At 45.3% G+C, this 22,412-nt stretch overlaps 1 protein-coding gene across 4 annotated transcripts in view; it reads left to right on the forward strand.

Moving 5' to 3' along the window:
• Nucleotides 1-2,859: 2,859 nt before the first annotated feature.
• The window catches only part of MAP7D2 (MAP7 domain containing 2), a 91,465-nt gene continuing 71,912 nt past the window's right edge, over nt 2,860-22,412 (forward strand). For 3 of the 4 annotated variants that reach the window (XR_002829219.1, XM_023753681.1, XM_023753680.1), the window contains exon 1: nt 2,861-2,974. The gene's annotated coding sequence lies outside the window, so the exon portion shown is untranslated. Of the gene's footprint in view, nt 2,975-22,412 lie in introns of all 4 variants that reach the window. The other variant, XM_014455655.2, reaches the window with a different exon arrangement.

Below are 22,412 nucleotides of genomic sequence, written 5' to 3' on the forward strand. Positions count from 1 at the left end.
GGGTGGGCTGTGCGGAGAGCTTTTCCAGTGAGAGGTTGGCAGGGACTGAGACCACAGGCCTAGGCTGTGGTAGGAGGTAAGATTGGCGAGGGGCATTGGGCGCCACAGCTGAATGAGTCACGCTCCCTCTTCTCCAGGACATGCTCACTCAACGAGATAAGCCTCAATTCTCTCGTTCCAGCTTGTTCCTCACAAACTGTGGCCTCAGGTGTTGGCCTATGAAAAGAACTTGGGTGCTTGTCTATACGTGAGATGGTACACTAGGAAATCTGACTGGTGCTTTCCGACTCCGGATGCTGTGATCCTCCACTGCCGACCCAGGAGGCAGAGGGAGGGGCAGTCTGGTCTTCACCCTTTGTGTCAGCGGAATCACCAGCCATGTAGGTTTGGAGGCAGCAGACTTAATAGCCTCCCGGACCACTCTCAAATTACATGCAAGACAGGGAGTTCTGTCTCCTTCATTTCTCATGACCCCATCCCCGTTGCCTGGGTCAGACCCTGTCTCTGTTCCTCTGTCCAGGTGTTACCCTCTCTGTCAAGGATCCATCATGTCACTCTCTGGCTTAACCTCCTCTAACTCTGCTTAGCTTGAGTACAGTCTACACTGCTGATGGGGATTCCCAGGCATGTTGGGATGGGCTCCTGTTTATCCCTCCTGCCCCCTCTCTCTAGCCAGTGACCACCCCACGCTTGTAATGTCCAGGACACTCTGCATGCACTTGCACCTCACTATCCACATGCTCTTTCCTTCCTCTCTGTGTCTGCCATGTTCATCCTTCAATATGTGGCTCACACCTCACCTCTTCCCTAAAGCCTTCCTTGACCATGTACACTTTGGTGGATTTTTCTTTTCCATTTCCATTACAGTTTGATAACACTAACGCAAGTAAATCAGATAAACTTGGGGTTGGCATTTGGAAACAAAAGTTCATAGATTTGAAGCATACAGTCTAATGAATGTTTACATATACACCCTTGTAACCAACATCCAGATTAAAAAACTAAACATTCTTAGCACATAGAAGGTTCTCTTGTGCCTTCTCCTAGACCTAGAGTAGACCATACTCCCCCACCCCCAAAGGTGACCATTGTTCTCACCTCTTTTTACTATGAGTTAGTTTTGCTTGTTTTTGAACTTTATTAAAATAGATTCATGTAGTATGTACATTGTTATTTTGGCAAAATATATATAACATGAAATTTACCATTTTAGCCATTTTTAAGAGTTCAACTCAGTAGCATTAAGTACATTCACATTATTGTGCAACCATTACCACGGTCTATCTCCAGAACTTTCCCACCAAATATATACTTTTTTGTGTCTGGTATTCTTGACTCAACATTATGTCTGTAAGGCTTACCCATGTTACAGATCTCAAGCTTTCATTTCTTTTGATTTCTGAGTATTATAACATTGTGTGACTGTACTACAATTTGTCTTATCCATTCTCTTGCTCGTGGACAGGTGGGTTATTTTCAGCTTTTTATTCTTTTTACTAAAACTGCTGTAATGAACATGCTTGTACCCATCTCTTGGTGCCCATACAGATGCATTTTTGTTGTGGACATACCAAGGAGTGGAATTGCTGGGTATTATGATAGGCACATGTTCAGCTTTAGCAGATAGTGCCAACACGTTTTCCAAACAGTTGGAATTAGTTTCCAATTGCTGTTATAACAAATTACCACACGTTTACTGGCTTATAGCAACAGAATTTATTGTCTTATAATTCTGGCGGTCAGAAGTCCTAAAATTAAAGTGTCAGCAGAGCCTTTCTGGAGGTTCTAGGGGAGAATCTCTTTCCTTGTCCTCTCCAGCTCCTACAGACTGCCTGCACTCCTTAGCTCATGACCCCATCCTCCACCTTCAAGATCAGCAGTGTAGCATCTTCTGATCCCTTTCTCTCCAACTTTTGCTTTCATTGTCACATCTCCTCTTTCTCACTTTAACTCTCCTAATCTCCCTTGTGATTACATGGGGACCACCTGGAAAACCCTAGGTAATCCCCCATTTCAAGAGCCTTAGCTTAATCACATCTGCAAATGCCTTTTAAGGTAACATTCACAGGTTACAAGGACTAGATTGTGGATATCTCTGGGGGGTTATTATTCTGCCTATCACATGGCCATACCATTTTGCATTAGACTTCCAGTTCCTCCACATCTTTATGGACACAGGGTATTGTCAGCCTTTTTAATTTTAGCCATTCTGGTGGGCGATGTGGGGGCACAGCCACAGCCACCACCCCCAGGTGGTGTGTCCACCTTTGCTCCGATATACCATTATTGCAACTTATCAGTATTACATTTATAAATATTTGTTTACATGCCTCTGTCCTGACCCAACTGTACACTCCTTCATGAGGCAGGTCATTAGTAGCTAGTTCAGTACACGCTACTTGGATTGTAAGAAGTGTCAGGGCAATTTTTCAGTCCCATTGCTGGCTCCAGATAGGGTTTCTCCCAACTGAAAACAGGACCAGCCTGGCCAGTGTGGCTCAGTGGTTGAGCATCTATGAACCAGGAGGTCAGGGTTTCATTACTGGTTGAGGCACATGCCCGGGTTGCGGGCTCGATCCCCAGTGTGGGGTGTGCAGGAGGCAGCGGATCAATGATTCATCATTGATGTTTCTGTCTTTCTCTCCCTCTCCCTTCCGCTCTGAAATCAAGAAAAATATATATAAAAAATGAAAAGGAAAACAGGACCAGAGTAAAGAACTGGTTTCTAGCTTCTGCATGCTGTTGTCTTTCCCAAGGTAGTTCATCTATTAGTGAGTAATGCCCTAGGAGATGTGGGCCCCAACTCCCGAGGGCGTTGGTTGCAATGACTTCACCGTGTATGTAAATTAGAAGGGAAATACAGTTCTGGAGAGTCTGATCTTGGACCTGCAGAGACTCGGGTTTTCCTTTTCCTGGATTCTGCTCATGTAGCAACACACTGCAGCTCCTCGCTTGCAAAAGGAAGGACTGGACGGTAAGTTCTGGGAGTGTCATGTGTGTAGACTTAAACCTGCCTTGGAGACTTGAGGCTGGAATTTCTGAGGAGGGTGAAATCACAGTAGAAGCGAATTTCCCACTGCCCCTGGACACAGGGTGGTGGGCGCAAATGTCTTGGTGCCAGGGAGATAAACCTGGAATTGGGGTTAGTATTAGACAAAAGGCCAACAGGATCCTGCCTTTGGGAACATCCTAACGTGAGTGACCACCTCCTGTGTTCTAGTTTGTTTCCCAGTTTACGTTGCTGGGCACACGCCTGGTTTCAGAAGGGCTGTCGGGTTTCAGGGCCTCAGTCTTATCTTTCCAGGCCACCGAGGTGTTGGCAGCGTTCCTGTGGCTTGGCATCACTGTGACCCTCTGGGGTGTGGTGTGTATGTGGGAACACTTGCCCTGGATGTGGCAGAATGATTTCCTCAGCCCTCACAGGAAAATCTCTGTAGCCAACCAGGACCTGGCTGGTTGGTATCTAGATCATAAGGAATTGGTCCTTTGAGAAAAATATTTTCTCAGGGTAGGTGTTACTGTAACGGGCCTGTGTTGGGGTTATCGGTCCCTTTTGAAGACAAACTGACTCGGTCACAGCTGTAGTGATCTGAATCAGTGCACACGTGATTCACAGTCTGATCTGAAGACAAGCCAGCTGTGCCACAATGGAGACACGTCTGGGCCCTGAGTGGTTTGGCCGGTACACATACCAGGAGGGTTGGGATGGGCTGAACAGGGCCCTGGCCCTGTGTTTATGGAGTCCCAGTGACTTCCTGGACTTCCTCTCCTCTCTGCCTGTTGTATTCAAATTGTGGAAAATGTCAGGTGGCGGCATTCCTGCTGAGAACTGTCCCTCTAAGACCCAGACCCAGCTCCCTCTTCACTCCTCATCATCTTGGATCAAGGAGACCAAGGGCCAGCCTTTTGGAGTTCCCTCTGTGGACTCCAGGTCTGCAGAGAATCTGGAGAGAAAATATGGGGTGAGCTGCCACCCATATTTTTTCCAGAGAGTGGATCTTTGCTCCACATTCTGTGAAGCTGGAGGGGCACCCATCACCTCCTGGGTCAAGAAGTTCTTTATGTTCATACAAACATCTCTCCTCCAAATGCCTCTCTCTTGCTAATGCCTCCTGTGAACAGGCAGGACAACCACTCAGCATCTTTTTCACAAAACCCCCAGTCTCCATAAAGGGACTTGTGACCTTCTGTAGAGCTTAGTTCCCCAAAGCCTCCTAATGTGACTTTCTGTGTGGTATTTACTCCTGTGATATTGGTGTTTCCATTCTTTAACCTTTTTGAACAAATTGCCCATAGTGCAGCCTTTTCACTTCTTTCTCCAGTTAAGAATTTACTGATGAGCTATCTTCTCACACCTGTCAGATGGCACTTATTAAAAAACTAGAGGCCCGGTGCACAAAAATTTGTGCACTCAGGGGGGGAGTCCCTCAGCCCGGCCTGCGCCCATTCACAGTCCAGGACCCCTTGGGGGATGTCCACCTGTCGACTTAGGCCCACTCCCATGGGGATCAGGCCTAAGCTTGCAGTCAGACATCCTTCAGGCAGCCAGGGAGCCCTCGGGGGATGTCTGACTAAAGGCTTAGGCCCCCAAGGGATCTGGTCTAAACCGTTAGTTGGACATTCTTAGTGCTGCCACGGAGGTGGGAGAGGCTCCTGCCACCACCTCTGCGCTGGCCAGCCATGAGCCAGCTTCTGGCTGAGTGGCACTCCCCATATGGAAGTGCACTGACCACCAGGGGGCAGCTCCTGCATTGAGCATCTGCCCCCTGGTGGCCAGTGCGCATCATAACAACCGGTCATTCTGCCGTTCAGTCAATGTGCATGTTAGCCTTTTATTATTATTATATAGGATGTCCTTATTTCCCCCCTTTTGCCCCCTCTACCCAGCTCTTGCCCCCCACTTCTCTCTGGCCATCACCATTCTGTTGTCTGTGCCCATGGGTTGTGCATATATTTTCTTTGGCTAATCCTTTCTTTAAATTCACTTCTTTAAATTTTTATTTTCAGATAAGTGCTTATAACTGCACTATTATATATTTTCTATTATATCATTTAGAATTAAGATATTTTTTAATTGAACCCTTATAAATTTTAGCACAATTTAATAAATTATGCTATAAGCAATTAGGAGATTTTTCATGTAATGCAGATACATTTCAATTAATATTTTATTAATTTTTTAATATTTTAATTTGAAATAATCTCATACATGTAAAAAAAAACCTATAAAATACTACAGCATATTATATGTACCCTTCACCCAATTTCTTAGGTGTTAATAATTTAAACATAACCATTATACAACTAACAAAATTTGGAATATATTTTTCTTATAATCTCTTTAATGTTACTTAATCCATTTACTTTGTTTTTGTTAATCTTCACCCAAGGATATTTTTCCATTGAATTTTAGAGAGAGTGGAGGGAAAGGGAGAGACACATTGATTGGTTGCCTCCTGCACATGCTCTGATAGGGACTGGGGATCAAGCCAGTAACTGAGGTACATGCCCTTGACTGGAATCGAACCTGGGACCCTTCAGTCCACGGGCTAATGCTCTATCCATTGAGCAAAACAGGCTGCAGCTTAATTAATTTACTTTTAATCTATATGTGTCTTCATATTTAAAGTGGGTTTTGTTTTTGATTCACCCTCATAATCTGTCCTTTAATTGGTGTATTTATGCCACTGACTTTCAGAGTGCTTACTCATAGAGTTACTACCATATCAGGCAGCTTCTGGGTCTTCTGGGTCCCGCCCTGCCTTGCCGCCCCGGGACCAGATCGGGTCCCGGGGCGGCAAGGCAGGTTGGCTTCTGGGTCTTCTGGGGCTGCCCTGGTTGGCAGTGTGCTGGTGGCTCGCGATGTCCCGCCCTGCCTGCAGTATGCAAATTAGCCGCCATCTTTGTTGGTGGTTAATTCGAGTATCACGCTGATTAGCCAATGAGAGGCGTAGCGAAGGTACAGTCAGTTACCATGTTTGTCTATTATTAGATAGGATACACACGCAGAACAAAGACAAGTGCTGGCGAAGATGTGGAGAAAGGGGAACCCTTGTATACTGTTGGCAGGAATGCAAAATGGTGTAACCATTATAAAAGATAGTATGAAGGTTCCTCAAAAAATTGAAAATGGGCCCAGCCAGCATGGCTCAGTGGTTGAGCGTTGACCTATGAACCAGTAGGTCATGGTTCGATTCCCAGTCAGAGCACATGCCCGGGTTATGGGCTCAATCCCCGGGGTGTGTGTGTGTGTGTGTACAGGAGGCAGCCGATCAATGATTCTCTCTCATCATTGATGTTTCTATCTCTTCCTCTCCCTTCCTCTCTGAAATAAATAAAAATACATATTTTTAAAAAATTGAAAATGGAACTGCTATATGATCCAGCAATCCTGCTTTTGGGTATTTATCCAAAAGAATTGGAATCAGGATCTCAGATAATAATACTATTTACAATAGCTGAAATGTGGAAACAACTGCCCTGGCCGGGTAGTTCAGTTAGAGTGTTGTCTCTAGTCAGGGCACATATAAGAGTCAACCAGTGAATGCATAAATAAGGGGAACAACAAATCGATGTTTGTTTCCTTCTCCCTCCTCACCCCCCCCTCCTTCCCTCCCTAACAGAAGCTCTGTAGCAATTAAATAGTAACTCCCCATTACACCCTACCCTTAGTCCCTGGTAACCAACATTCTATTCTCTGCATCTGTCTGTTCTCAGTACCTTTTTTATAGGTGGAATTAGACAATATTTATCCTTTTCTGACTAGCTTATTTTACTTAGTATGGTGTGTTCAAAGTTCATCCATGTGTCAAGAATTTTATTCCTTTGTTAGGCTAAATAAGACCCCACTATATGTATAGACCACATTTTGCTTATCCATTCATCTGTTGATGGACACTTCCATCTTTTGTGGAGTTTCTTTGTTTGTTTGTTTGTTTTTTTAATCCTCACCCAAAGATATTTAATCCATTGATTTCTACTAGAGAATGGAAGGGAAGGAGGAGAGGGAGAGAGAGAAACATTGATGTGAGAGAGACACATCAATTGGTTGCCTCCCCACGCAGCAGGAGCTGGGGAACCTGCAACTGAGGTACGTGCCCTTGACTGAGAATCAAACCTGTGACCCTTTGGTCAGCAAGCCAACGCTTTAACCACTGAGCAAAACAGGCCAGGCTGCCTCCATTTTTTGTGAACAGTGTTGCTATGAACATGGGTGTACAAATATCTGTTTGAGTCCCTGCTTTCAATTTTTGGGGGTATATAAGCAGAAGTGGAATGGCTGAGTAATATGGTAATTAATTCTGTGTTTGGCCCCGATTTTTTAAACAGTTTAAAAATTATTATTGAGATATAATTCACATAACATAAATTTTACCCTTTAAAGTGTGTAGTTCCTTGGTTTTTAGTATATTCACAAGCTTGTGCAATCATCCCCACTAGTCACTGATTGTTATAGCCTCTTAGGGACCAGAGGGGTTGGGAGAAAATCTTGAACGCAGCGTGGGTGTAAGGAAGAGAACTTTCAGGATTAAATGAGATGAAAAAGAAGGATATTTGTACCAAATACTTGACATGCCATGCAGTCTTTTTAGCCCACTGCAAGGCTTTCAGACCAGAACTCAGAAAGGCTCCCCTGCTACCTGACATATTTTCAGCTACTTATGAGGCCTGATTTTATGGAACAGGATACTGAATAGTCTCACAAATGGGTCAGACGACTCAGGAATGCCCTGGAAGCCTGGTTTTGTAGGATCAGACAGGCCTTTACGTGGCTTCTTTCTGCTTTGCCACACCTCCCATGTTTGTCAGCGGTCCTTCCCTGGCTTGGATCTGGTTCTGTTTTTTCTCTCATTCTGATCCCAAATTCTGCAAATACTTGCGTTTCCAAATACAAGACAGAGCATTTCTAATAAATGCTTAAATATTTCATTTTTACATTTTAGACTGTTCTGCTTTGAAACAAATAATAAAACGCATCCCCTTTTGTGATTCTATCTAGGCTATTCATAGGTACCAGGGGGCACTGATTGTCTCTCTCTCTCATCATGTAGTTGTGGCTTTAGTATTTGATGCTTTGCGGATGGTTTTACTGTGGTCTTCTAATACTTGGCCAGTTTTCTTTCTTGTTTCAATACCATACAGTTTGCCCATTCAAAGTGTGCAATTCAGTGTTTTTTAGCATGTTCACGGAGTTGTGCAGTGTACAGCAATGCCACAGTCAATTCCAGAACATTTTCATCACCCCAAAAAGAACCCCCCACACACCCATTAGCAGTCATTCCCCATTTCTTCCCAACCCCTAGCCCTAGGCACCTAGGCACTAAATTACTCTTTCTCTATAGATTTGGGTTCAGCTTTCTTGCTTCCTTGTTTCACAGTGATCCCCCCCCCAAATTATAGTATAAGCCACCCATCTTATTTTCCCTCTCTGTTGTATTCTTATCATTTGCCCCTTGTTTCTTTTTTTTAAATATTTTTTATTGATTTTCAGAGATGGAGTGGGTAAGAGAGAGAGATAGGAACATCAGTGATGAGAGAGAATCGTTGATCGGCTGCCTCCTGCATGCCCCACACTGGGGATCGAGCCTGCAACCCAGGCATGTGCCCTGACTGGGAACTGAACCATGACCTCCTGGTTCATAAGTCAATACTCAACCACTGAGCCACACTGGCTGGGCGCTCCTTGTTTCTTTTTAACTTTTCTGGTATTAGCAGGTTAGCTGTAAATCCTCCTTAAATAGCTGTCAAGTGGATGAATTGGTGGAGTGGACACAGCTTCAGAATTCATCCAAAAGAGCAGGGATGACCATATAGCTACCATGGAGCCTTGGAACACCATTCTGAGCCACCTGCCTTCACCTGTCACTCTGCGGCTGGCTTTCTTCACTGTCTGGATCCGGGAGAGTGAGGCAAGTGAGAGCCACGAGGCCAGAGCTGCCCTGGAATTGATTGGTGATCCCAGGTGAGTGCTGCGGTGGAAATCAAATGCAGTTTATTTTTTTAAATATTTTTTATTGACTTCAGAGAGGAAGGGAGAGGGAGAGAGAGATAGAAACATCAGTGATGAGAGAGAATCATTGACTGGCTGCCTTCTGCACTACCCACACTGGGGATCGAGCCTGCAACCCGGTCATGTGCCCTGGCCAGGAATCGAACCGTGATCTATTGGTTCATAGGTTAACTCTCAACCTCTGAGCCACGTGGCCAGGCAAGTGCACAGCTTATAGGTCTGTAAATTCACTGACTTGCTTCTCTAACAAAAATAGTATTTAGTAATTACTAATGCTGGGCAGTTTCAAAATCTGCAAATATCAGTATGTAGTATGCCCGCCCATCACTGTTACTGGCAGTGAGAAAATATTGGTGCTCTTAGGATTATTTATTCACTCATTCATTATAGCTTTTGCTTGCTCTGTAAGCAAACCCAGGTGCCCTGGGTTTGAGTACTGGTTTTGCTCTTTTTATTACGTAGGTGACCTTGAGCGAAGTCACTTCACCTTTCTGGAAGCCTCTTCTCCTCTGTGGAGGCGGGGGATAGTAATAAATCCAACTGCATGAGGTTGTGAGCTTTAAGTAAGATAATGTGTGCAAAACACTTGATCCAGCATCTGACAGAGAATAAGCGCTCAATAAATGTTAGTTGGCACGAGGGGCCATGTTTTATTATGTTCCTCCTGGATACAAGGCACGTGGTTAGGTCCTGCCAGGAATAAGCCAAAGGCTAAGCTTATAAATGGGATGAGAGCCCTGTTGTTACAGGCGTGCCTGAAGCTGGGCTGTTACTGCTGGGGAAGTAGAAGCTGGATGGTAGCCATGTTTTATTCTTCTCTTAGAACTCTGAGTTCTATGAAATAATTTTCATGAAACACTGTTGATTATAAACATCAACGCAGGAAAGATTTGGCTAAGCTTAGGTTCTTACTGGGAATCATAGATATTGTAATTTCTTGTGGGCAAAATAAACATTTTCCCATTTATTATTGGCAACTGGTTGCTTTAATCAAAGCAAACCATCTTGCTCAAAACAAATAACCTTGACAAGAAAGGGTAGTCAGGGTCCTGCTTAATGTTTGCATCTACTAATTGCTCTTGGTGTTAAAAAGAAATCAGCAGTGCTCGTTCCCAGGCATTCCATATATATATTTTTCCCCCTCCATCCTATTCCATCTCCATATTGCTGCGGAAGGACGAGTACCAGCAGGCCCTTTCTGTGGAATTTCCTGAGCCACGTGAGAGAGAAACACTTAGAACAAGATCTGTCCTGTCTCTCCTTGTGTTCTGGAGTATACGCTGGTTGAAATCGGATAAGCTCCTGTTTGGGGAGGAACTTTGGGGTTTTGATTATTTCTTAAAATAGAAAATGGTGAGCATCCTGATGATAGAAGTCCTGTATCAGGTTCAGGCTGGAAGGACCACTTTCGGCTTGGCTCCAGATGATAAGTCAGCTGGAGTCTGGTGCAGGCTCGGCCTTCAGACCCTCCAGGAGGACAGGGCCAGGGGCTGGGCCTTAGAGAGTCTCCCAGAGGCACCTTCAGATATAGCTCAGTGTTGTCTTGGGAAAAATCTTTCAGAACCTCAGTTTCCTGTCAGTAGAATGGGATCAATAAGACCTACTTTTTGGGGTTGTATTAAGAATGAGAAAAAAATAGGCCTAGTCGGTTTGGCTCAATGGATAGAGCATCGGCCTGTGGACTGAAGGGTCCCTGATTTGATTCCAGTCAAGAGCACATGCCTGGTTGTGGGCTCGGCCCCCGAGTGGAGGGTGTGCAGGAGGCAGCCGATCAATTATTCTCTCTCATCATTGATGTCTCTATCTCTCTCTCCCTCTCCCTATCTGAAATCAATAAAAGTATATTTTCAAAAAAGAATTAGAAAAAAATACATCTAAAGCATGCAACACACTGCCTTTGGTGGGTCAGGGCAGTTGAGTAGCCATTCTAGGCCTGGAAAAGACTGGTGAGTTTGCTTTGTGGCAACTTCAAATGTGCACAAAGACCAGGCCAGTCAGTTTCTTTCGGTCAAGATAAATATCCCTTGGTTATTTCATCCAGGAGAGCAAAATGCCTGAGACGGATATGCTGACACTCCCCTATCCTGTCTGCCCCATGCCAGTCTCAAGTCATCACCTGGAAGTGGCCTCAGTATTAATCCAGGTCGGCAGGAGAGACGCAGCCTGATCGTTGCCCCTGCAGTGTGTGGTGTAGGTGAGGTGCTGACCTGCACCCCCACCCGTGCTTGGCAATGTCTTCTGAACACGAGTCTGGCTGTTTTTACATCTGGTTTTGCAGGGGCTAGTCTCTTCTACTTGTCATATGTGTTAGTTCTCATTTCCTTCAGGCTTTTAATTCAGCAGCATCTCCTTTAGTGTGAAACCCCCCGAAGGTATTTGTTTTAATGACCTTGACGGAGTCTAAGGACAGGTACTTAACAGAAGCTCTTGGTCCACTCCGCAACATTTAGTGAATCCCTGACCTGTGCCAACCTGTGATGCATGATAGAGCCAACACAGCGCCTCGCTTTTCAAAGCTCAGTTTGGGAAAGATAAAAAAGTGGACAAACCCATTCTTTTATTTAGTTCTCCCCTCCACCCTGTGGCAGCGTGTGGAGGCTTTGTTGGGGGCCACCCTCTTACTTGCTGGCGGTGTATAAATGGGACAGGCTGTTGACTGACTACCCAACAGCCATTCTTCCCTTCCTAGAGAGCTCAGGGTTTGGGGTAGACAGCAATGGAGCCAAGCTGTGAGTCACTTCAGGCCTAAGTCATTCTTGGTGGTTCCATTCCCCTTTGCCATGTGTTCATTCTCCTGGTCTCCCTTTCAGCCAAGTGACCCAGAACCAGCCAAGGAGACTTAGGGGAAGACAACTAGGGGTCTTTCTGGGATCAGAGAGGAATGAGTATGAGGAGAGGGCCTCTTCCTCCTGATTTGGCTCCTACCCTCTTCATTCTGCTTCCTCTGCTGTGAGAATGTGATGCTGGAGCTGTGGCAGTCATCTTGTGATCATGAGGCAAGACACACTGAGGTGGTTGAGCGAAAAGCAAAAGGATCTTGGGGTTCTTCATCTTTCAGCCACTGAAGGAATTCTAAAACTCTTCCTAAATGCCGTTTCATAAATGAGATCACAAATGTCTTTGTAGTTTAACTGGTGTAAGCCTGGGTTTCTCAAAGTGTTGTCCATGGACCAGCAATGTCAGCATCACTGGTTTTTTTTTCAAAATGCAGACTCTCTACTTGCCCAGACCTGCTGTATAGAACCTGCATTATAAGGTTCCCCTAGGGATTCCCCCCAAGGTTGCACAGTACTCGCCTAGATGTTATTCCCCTGAAGCAGGAGTTTGGGGGCTTTTTTGATCATGGATAATTCCACAATCAGAAACACACGTTACAATGTACATTTTGGGGTAGCTGAAACAGGTTTTTACAAATGCCTAACTTTCCTAGATTTGTACTTGCTTTTCTGTTCCTTTTCCTTTCCTGCTCTCTCCTCCCCTATTCCTCCCTCCCTTTCTTCCCATTATAGTTTTCTTGAGGTGTAATTTATATACTGTAAAGTTCACTCATTCTAAGTGAACAGTTTGAGTTTATATAGTTGTGCAGCTACCCCCATAATTAAGTTTAGAACACTTCCATCATCCTAAAACATTCACTTTTGCCTCTTTACAGTCAATCCTACACTAGCTATTTAAAATTATTGACAGCCACCCTGCTGACGAGGGTCAGTGGTTGAATGTTGACCTATGAACCAGGAAGTCATGGTTCGATTCCTGGTCAGGGCCTGGGCTTCGGATTTGAACCCCAGTGTGGGGCGTGCAGGAGGCAGCCGATCAATGATTGGCTCATTGATGATTCTATCATCATTGATGATTCTATCTCTCTCTCTCTCTCTCTCTCCCCCTTCCTCTTTGAAATCAATAAAAATATATTTAAAAAAATAAAATAAAATACTGATGGCTGCCTACAGCAAGCATGTCAAACTCAAAGGCTAACATGGGCCAAATAAACAAGGTTTAAGTTTATGTGGGCCACAAAAAAACAAAAGCTTCAATTTTCATAGAAACGTAGGTTTATTTCGATAGAGACATGGTGAATCCAAAGGGCTGAAATAAATGAGTCATTGTTAAAATAAAATAATAGAACATTTTAATAAAAATTAATATTTTTTTATTGAACATTAACTTACCAGATACTGAATAACTGCACAAATTAATAAGCATAATGCAAATAAACCTATTTTTCTTGTTCTCCGAGAGTGAAATATTTCCTGTTGCACACACCAAACAAGTCAGTCCAAGACTAATGATGTGGCCTCAGCTGCTAAAATATTCGCTGCTAGTATTAGTGGAGAGAAATGGTGTGCCTGTGTGTAAAGTGCGTAAGGAAAATGAATGCAACGTGATTATAGTAATCAGTCATTAGCCAACATTGTTAATAACTAGAGGCCTGGTGCACGACATTTGTGCACGGGGGGGGGGGGGTTCCTCAGCCCAGCCTATGCCCTTTCGCAGTCCAGGAGCCCTCGGAGGATGTCCGACTGACGGCTTAGGCCCGCTCCCTGCCTAAGCCAGCAGTCAGACATCCTTAGCGCTGCCATGAAGGTGGGAGAGGCTTCTGCCACTGCCACTGCGCTCGCCAGCGGTGAGCCCAACTTCTGGCTGAGTGGCGCTCCCCCTGTGGGAGCGCACTGACCACCAGGGGGTAGCTCCTGCATTGAGCGTCTGACCCCTAATGGTCAGTGTGCATCATAGTGACCGTTCATTCTGCTGTTTGGTCGATTTGCATATTACCCTTTTATTATATAGGAGGACTAGGGGCCCAGTGCACGAATTTGTGCGCCTTGAAAGGAACTGTGGGCCGTGAGGCTGTGGTGGACACAGGGGTGGGTCTCGGCCCATCCTCCACACCCCCCGCCAGCCTTGCTCGCACCCGTGGAGCGATTGGGGCCAGCACCAGCAGAGGGTGCAAGTGGCTGCTGATGCCCCGATCACCCCCAGGAGTAGGGGGAGGTGGTGAAGCACTTCAGGGGTGACTGGGGCCGACAGCTGCTGCTTGCACCCATGGATGGTGCCGAGTGATTGGGAGTGGCGCTGGGCGCCGGCAGTGGGTGCGAGTAGCAGCTCTGGTGCTGGCAGCGGGTGTGAACAGGGCCGGCACTGGCAGCAGGTGCGAGCGTCGGGTGGGACCGCAGTGCACGGGAGCAAAGAATTTTCAGTAACCACCAGAGGCTCGCCCTGATGACAGTGACCGGCACCCTACCTTGGTCTGGCGCCCCTGCTCACCTGCTCCACCATCCCGCCACGGCCGACACCCACCAGGTTCCATGCTCTGCCGCCTGCTGCCAACGCCCGCCATGTTCCGCACGCGCCCCCTGGTGGTCAGTGCACATCATAGTGACCGTTTGTTCGGTTGTTCTGCCATTCGGTCTATTTGCATATTAGGGTTTTATATCTAGAGAAGATTATGTATAACAGGATATTGTAAAAATTGTTACAAAATTTTTATTAAAACATTTCTTACATACCATTATATTGTCTGGGCTGCAAAAATATTCATTGTGGGCCGCATGCAGCCCATGGGCCGAGAGTTTGACATACTTGGCCTACAGTGCGAAGAGTCCCAGACTTGAATGGACCAGCCCTGCAACAGCAATGCTCACACTTAGCTAAAAGTGGCTCCTTACTGGCCAAGGGCTCTGTGACACGACTTCTAAGCACAGAAGTATTTTTACACAGAAAGTTATTTTTAGTAAATTTTGTCACATAATAATGCATCATACATTGACTGGCACTTAAACATGTAGAATTTGTAAGTTAAAAGAACCTTGACCTTCTTAAACCCTTGTTGATTTGTCTACATATTTTTGAACCTGGACTGGCTATTTGGTTGTTAGACCATGACAGTTTGCAGAGAGGTGACATGATTTCAAATATATTTTGTTCAACAATAGTCAGTCACATGGATCTGAAGTATTGTAAATTATGAAAATACAGAGGGCAAGATTTGTAAAGTTTTATTGTCTGAGGCAGGTTCTAAAAGTTCTTCTTACGTGTGGTAGAAGCCCATGGTTGCATACATGTTACAGGTTTCTGTTATAAATGTGGAATATATTTTCCTTTATGATCCATGCCTTTATTTTATTTATTTATTTATTTATTTATTTATTTATTTAATCATTACCCGAGGATATTTTTCCATTGATTTTTAGAGAGAGTGGAAGGGAGAGGGAGAGACAGAGAGAAACATCGATGTGAGAGAGACACATCGATTGGTAGCCTCCTACACGCACCCGACCAGGGCCAGGGAACCTGCAACAAAGGTACGTGCCCTTGACTAGAATCAAACCTGGGACCCTTCATTCCATGGACTGACATTCTATCCACTGAGCCAAATCGGCTAGGACGAGATCCATGCCTTAAGGCAAGGCCTTGCCTTTCACCTCTAGGCAGACATCACCTTCCCCCTCCCCTAACCTGTAGTTCTAGAACAGTGATGGCAAACCTATGACACGCATGTCAGAGGTGACACGCGAACTCATTTTTTTGGTTGATTTTTCTTTGTTAAATGGCATTTAAATATATAAAATAAATATCAAAAATATAAGTCTTTGTTTTACTATGGTTGCAAATATCAAAAAATTTCTATATGTGACACGGCACCAGAGTTAAGTTAGGGTTTTTCAAAATGCTGACACCCCGAGCTCAAAAGGTTTGCCATCACTGTTCTAGAACAAGACCAGCTGAGTTTGCATCTCATCTCTGCTATATACCAGTTTTGTGACTCCAGAAAAGTGTTAAACCTTTCAGTTTTCCTACCTGCAAAATGGGTACAATAACAGTACTAACTGCATAGATTTGTTGGAAAAATTAAATGTGGTTAAACAGGTAAAGCAGGACTGGGCCTGGCATGGTCGAGGTTGGTTATCATCATCATTGTTCCTATCGTCATCTCTAGTCTCTAAACTGACTGCTGGTAAAACCTCCCATTAAACTATTTTCCAAGCTCCCCAAATTCTTTAATGACCAAACTTAAGTCACCACCTACCCCCCAAGTGTCCCGAGGCTACTTCCCCGTGTCTGCGCATGGTGCCGACCACTGTTCTCCTCGCTCCCCAGGCCCAGAACCTCGGGTCTCCTTCAGCTCTCCTCCCACCTGCATTCAGTTGCCTGTGTGTATAGCATACACCTCTCTGGGCTAGAATCCACTCTTTGTCTTCCATTCCATTCCCGTTCAAACCCTCATGAACTTGCATTTGGATTATTCATTCACTGGGTAGAGTTTCCAGGGGCCAGGCCCTGGACCCACGGAGGGGGAGGAGGCTGGAAGGACAGGGTTGGGTGCAGGAAGGGCCTCTGTGTTATGAGGGGCAGGGCTCTGAGAAGGACTAGGCTGTATCTCAGGGCCCCAGTGTATTTTAACTGCCTTTACTTTTACATGTTCCTGGTGGCCACCTCTCTTGGCTTGTCATCAGCTTGAATGATCACCTGCCAGAAAACTTAGAAAGTGTTTTACCCCAATACCTGCTCTTTATCTTTGTTATCTTCGTAGGTGACCATCTCATCTACGGTGTGCGTTAGACTCAGTTTAAAGCCCCAGGAGAGTGATACTGTTCTCAGTGACAGTCCTTAGTGCTGTATTGATGAGTGAAACCTTGGGTTGCCTTGGCAACACAGACGTCCTTCCTGTTACTATAAAAAGGGATGCAGCGGCTGCAGTCAGGAGGCAACCTGTGTCTTACAGATTCTTTGTGGCAGACAAGTGCCCAAAGGGAAATGCCTATAATAACTGATCAAATGCTTAAGACTTCCTTTTAGTGCTGATGAAATCAAGTGAACCCAATTTTCAAATGCTTATTGGATTTTACAGGAATCAGAGCTGACTCCATCCATCCATCTTCCCCCGTGCCCCTGGGAAGTGGGCAGGATATTTGTTGTAAGACACAATATGGATCATTCCCATCAGCAGGGATTATGATTAAGGGTGTAATTTCTACTCAAGTCTTTAAGAGGGAACTTCTTTGCCCGGAGGGCCTGTGAAGGCCATGTGAAGGCTGATGGAGTGTGTTTTGCCTCCCCGGGTGGCCTGTTTGGGGGCAGTGACCATGCCCTATAAGCCTTCTCATTCCAGGTCCCAAGGGCAGCGGGCTGTCTTTGCCTCCACTGTAAATTCACACCATAGCATCACTGCATTGCTCTCCAGGAAAGCGGCATTGGGACAATTTCTTCTATCATGATTGTTCTAAAACCCTTAGCACTACTAATGCATCTATTTTTTTTATTTTTAAAATATTTTTATTTATTTCAGAGATGGAAGGAGGAGAGAGAGATAGAAACATCAATGATGAGAGCGAATCATTGATTGGCTGCCTCCTGCATGCCCCACACTGGGGATTGAGCCCGAACCCTGGCATGTGCCCTGACCGGAATCAAACCTGGGACCCTTCAGTCCACAGGCCGACGCTCTATCCACTGAGCCAAACCGGCTAGGGCCTAAGGCATTTAGTCACAGTCCTACCCGGGAAACAAAGTATGCCTATTGGTGGTATTGAACACCTATAAGAATTTGATCAATTCTCTATTTTTGAAAAAGAATTTTATACAATGCATATTACTACAAATTGCTACAGTGCTTTAGTGGAGCTACCCACATGGGAATCATATTTATTGTGTATATATCATTTTTAGCTTCTTTCTTAGTGCTGTATATTGAAGTGGCATGAACCAAGGTGTATGTAAAACTGGGCACAATGGGTCCGAGGTCGCCTGTCACTACTTGAGCCAAATTAAAGACAGGATTGAATCATATATGGGCAGAGCAGTAGGTCATCCTGGAAATTCTGCTCTCACCCTCTGAGAGAGAAGATAGTTACTACGTGCAGCTGCGAGCTGCAAGTGTAACATGGAAAGGGGAGGGGAGGGTCTGCAGTTCCGCCTTCAGGAGCTCAAAGTCCGATAACAAGGTGGCTAATCTTCTATGATGTTACAAACAGCTCAGCCCCTTCCTGGGACTGGAGAATAGTCAGCATTCCTGAGAAAACTCCCGGAGGGGTCAGCGTCTGGGCACAGCAACCAAAATCAAAGTGTGTCCTGTCCTTGTTCTGTTCTCAAAATGTATTTATTTTCTGAGTAATTGACCCATCGAAGCATCTTATCTTTGTACAGCCTTGTTTCGTCCTCTGGCTTCCCAGGGTCTGTAAGAAAACTTCTCATCTATAGCTAGTAAGGTGAATGATTATTAGACAACTGTGGCTCTATTCTTATTACGTGCCCTTCCCCACTATCATATCATATGCAGTGTAAGGATATCACGCGCATGCAGCTTGCAGATTGGAGAAAGTTCACAACCTTGGCACTGCTGCCATCTGGGGCTGGATGATTCTGGTGATTGTGTGTTTGTGTGTGTGTGTGGGGGGGGTCCATATACTCTAGGATGTTTAGCAGTTTTCCTGACCTCTGCCCACTGGATGCTAGTAGCATCCCACCAAGTTGTGACAAACCAAACTATCTCTGGACATTACCAAGTGTCCCCTGGGGGCACAATCACCCCTGGTTGAGAACCAATGCACTAGAGTGGAAGGTTTTTGTAGCATGCTGTTTTTTTAAAACATTTTTAACCTGTGAGGTACTTTATTTTTTTATTTATCTTTATTGTTGAAAGTATTACAAATGTCCCTCTTCCCCCCCCCTTACTCCCTCCACCCCTCAGCCCCACCCCCAGGCCTTCACCACACTATTATCTGTGTCCATGGGTTATACATGTATGCATATAAGTTCTTTGGTTAATCTCACCCATTCATCTACCCTCCCCCATCTTCCCTCTGAGATTCACCAGTCTAGCATGTTGTTTTTAAAGGCAGTGGTCATTTAAGCACTGATTTTGGCTCAGCTGTAATACAAATGTGACAGTTTGGCCAATTCAAAATAATGGGTTGAATACAAACCCGATTGCCAGGATGGGCTACCATGCTTCAATAACAACAGTATATTGTTGTTCTTTTTAAAAAATATATTTTTTATTTCAGAGAAGGAGAGAGATAGAAACATTAGTGATGTGAGAGAATCATTGATCAGCTGCCTCCTGCATGCTCCCTACTGGGGATCAAGCCTGCAACCCAGGCATGTGCCCTGACCAGGAATTAAACTGTGACCTCCTGGTTCATAGGTCGGTTGACGCTCAACCACTGAGTCATGCTGGCCGGGCACTCTTGCAATTTAAAAAGAATCAATTTGATCTGGAAGCTGTTTCGGCCTCAAGGTCTCAAAGTGCCCTTGAAGATGTCCTTGTTTAAGAATTATGGCTGGGCTGCGGGTGCCAGATGCAGAGCCTGTAGCTTGGGGCAGGGTGGAATAACCTTGCTGGGAGTGCGTTTCAGGGAGAAAAAAGAACCAAAGGCTGCAAGTTTCAAAGTTCTTAAATACAGTGTGTCCGCAAATTGTTTGCAATACTGGAGTGATTTATTTTCTAGCCTGTCTATTTCTCCTTTGTATTTTAAAATCCGGGAATCTTTTCGGAACTGAGGCCAGCTGGTGGGGAAGCAGGTCTGAGCATCACACTTATGATTTGGTTTTGGTTTTAGGGACCCTGTCAGTGGCCCCTCAACTCACTGGCTGATGTAACTGCAGCCATTTCTGATGTGGGGCCGAGCTGCTGCCAGCTGATACTGGGAATAGAAGGGCCTGGAGTGGGAGGGTGCACTTTGGATGGTTGAGTTGCAGCAGTGGTCAAGTTCAGGTCTGGTGCCCAGTGAGATGGCAGAGGGGGAGAAGGCAGCCTTCAAACCAAGGGGCTGTCTTCAGAGGGGACCCAAAGGCTCCTGCCAACCCTATAACAGCAAGGGTGGAATAGAGGGACCCCAAGTGCCCATGAGCATGTCAGTGTGTGCAAATACTCCGGAAAGAGGACATAATAAGGGGCTTGGGACAAGGAGCTCTCTGACGTGCCTCACTCATGCTCAAGGGCACAGCTCTTCCCAAAATAATGACCTTACAGGTAACGGGGCTGGCAGTGGCATGAAGATTGGCCAAAAGGGTCTTCAGTGACCTCTAGGATCCTTTATACATCTTTTACTTTCTTTTTAAAAAATATATATTTATTTATTTCAGAGAGGAAGGGGGAGGGAGAGAGAGATAGATAATTAAGTTGAATTTTTCTAGCCATCCATTCGCTGTCTTCTTTCAGCCACCTTTGACTTTGTCTACTCACCTTCTAAGTGAATTATCAGCTGGGCAGAGCAAATCTTGAATGGAAACTGTGACTCTTAGGAAGTTGTGGGGGGTTTCCTGGGGGAATTTTGTGGGGTTCTTGGGAAGACTGGAATGTGGAGCTTATGATTCCATGGCCTGGGGCTCGGGGCCCCAGTGAGTGTCTGCCACGACTTGTTTGGTCTGTGTTCTCATTTTGCATCAGGGGAAGGGAGCCAACTGTGGCTGTTCCCCTGCCAAGTGTTTTCACAAGCCTCCCTCAACCCTGGAAAGTAGGTAATAATATTCCTGCTTCACAGAAGAGGAGCCCAAAGCTCTGAGATGGAAAGAGATTTATTCAAGGTCCCTTGACTGGGGTACTGTTGGGCTAAGAGCTTTACATATATTCTTTAAGCTTCACATTATGACGCAGTTTCTACTATTATACCTGTTTAACAGATGAGAAAACTGAGGCTTAGACGCTTCCCCAGTGGTCACATTGTTAGTGTGTGCTGAGCCCATTTTCTTACCACGCTCCTCCGTGCACCCCAGCAAGAATAGTTCCCAGTTTCTGGACATCGAGATCCCTAGGTCAGTGCCCTTCCTTCCCTCTCAGAATTTAGTTGATGCGTCAGCTTACAAGTCAGCCAGACTGGCCTCAAATCCAAGCTTTGCTACATTCCAACTGTGACTTTGGGCAAATTTCTTAACCTCTTAGAGTCTCAATGTCCTCATCTGTAAAATGGGGATGCCTTCTACCTCCTAGGATTATTGTGAGCGTTAAATAACATTTGGAGAGCATAATGCCTGGCAGGAAATAGATACTTAATAAATGGTACCTTTAGAGAAAGACAGTCTGGCCCATGAATATGTATACAGTTCCCCAGAGTGGGCACAGTTGAGTTTTATAACTTGGCATGTTTTTATTTGGCTCTGGGGAAGTGTATCTGAGTTGCTGGTTCCTGGGATGCGTAGATAAGTGTGTATGAATATAATTAGGCGATATACTGTTGAAATGGTGAAGAACAGTGAGGTTACCACCTCCACAGTGAGTGTGAAATGTCATGTACAGATTCTTTTTTAGTAAGCCATTATCCTGCTAAAGACAGGATCTCATTTCTACTAATATACCAGAAGGGACTTGTGTCTACATGTGTAGACACAAACAATGATCAGTAACTTGGCAGAAGATGAAAAATCAAGGGGACACATCCCTGTTCTGGTATAATTTTTATGGAAAATGAATGCCCGCCCTGGATTTACCCTGGCAGTGTTGCTTGCACTCTCTCAGATTGTTCCTTAGGAAAGGTAGCATGCTTGGTCTTCAGATATGTGTGCGGAAGACCTCAGTGGTGGAAAACAAAGAGGGAAAAATAGGAACAGGTGGCTAGAGTACCTCACTCGGAATAGCTCAGTTTTTGGAGCTCCCACTGTGTGTTGGATGCAGCAAAGCAGTGCCAGAGATCTCTCCTGTAAGTCAGACAGGCACTACTGTTACCTCTATTTTATTTTATTTATTTTATTTTAATTTATTTTATTTTATTTTTTTACTAGAGGCCGAGTGCACAGATTGATGGGGTCCCTCGGCCTGGCCTGTGCCCTTTCGCAATCCAAGACCCCGCCCCGGCCGGGGAAGGACCGTGAGAGGGCTCCAGGATGTGTCCGTCCTGTCTCGCCCAGTCCGGAGCAGCCGGACCCCAGCAGCAAGCTAACCTACTGGTCAGGGCATCTGCCCCCTGGTAGTGCGCGTCATAGCAACTGGTCGTTCCGCCCTTCGGTCAATTTGCATATTAGCCTTTTATCCTATAGAATATATTTTTATTGATTTCAGAGAGGAAGAGGAAGGGAGAGAGAGATAGAAACATCAATGATGAGAGATAATCATTGATCGGCTACCTCCTGTACACCCCACACTCGGGATCGAGCCCACAACTTAGGCATATGCCCTGACTGGGAATCGAACCGTGACCTCCTGGTTCATAGGTCAATGCTCAACCACTGAGACACACTGGCTGGGCCAACATTACCTCCCTTTTACAGAACAGGGGACTGGGAACAGACTGGCTGTAACCCCATGCAGAGGGTTTCATGGCAGATTGGTGAGGATTATGAGGTGAAGAGGAGGAGATCCATTCTCATTACTGTTTGACCTTGATGTCAGACTGCTCTGCTCTTTGTGATTGTTTGGACTTCACTCAGTTCAAAACTAAAAACAAATAAAAACCCTATAATAAAAACT

The sequence above is a fragment of the Myotis lucifugus genome, unplaced genomic scaffold (genome assembly GCF_000147115.1).
Source record: "Myotis lucifugus unplaced genomic scaffold, Myoluc2.0 scaffold_49, whole genome shotgun sequence".
NCBI classification, from domain to species: Eukaryota; Metazoa; Chordata; class Mammalia; order Chiroptera; family Vespertilionidae; genus Myotis; species Myotis lucifugus.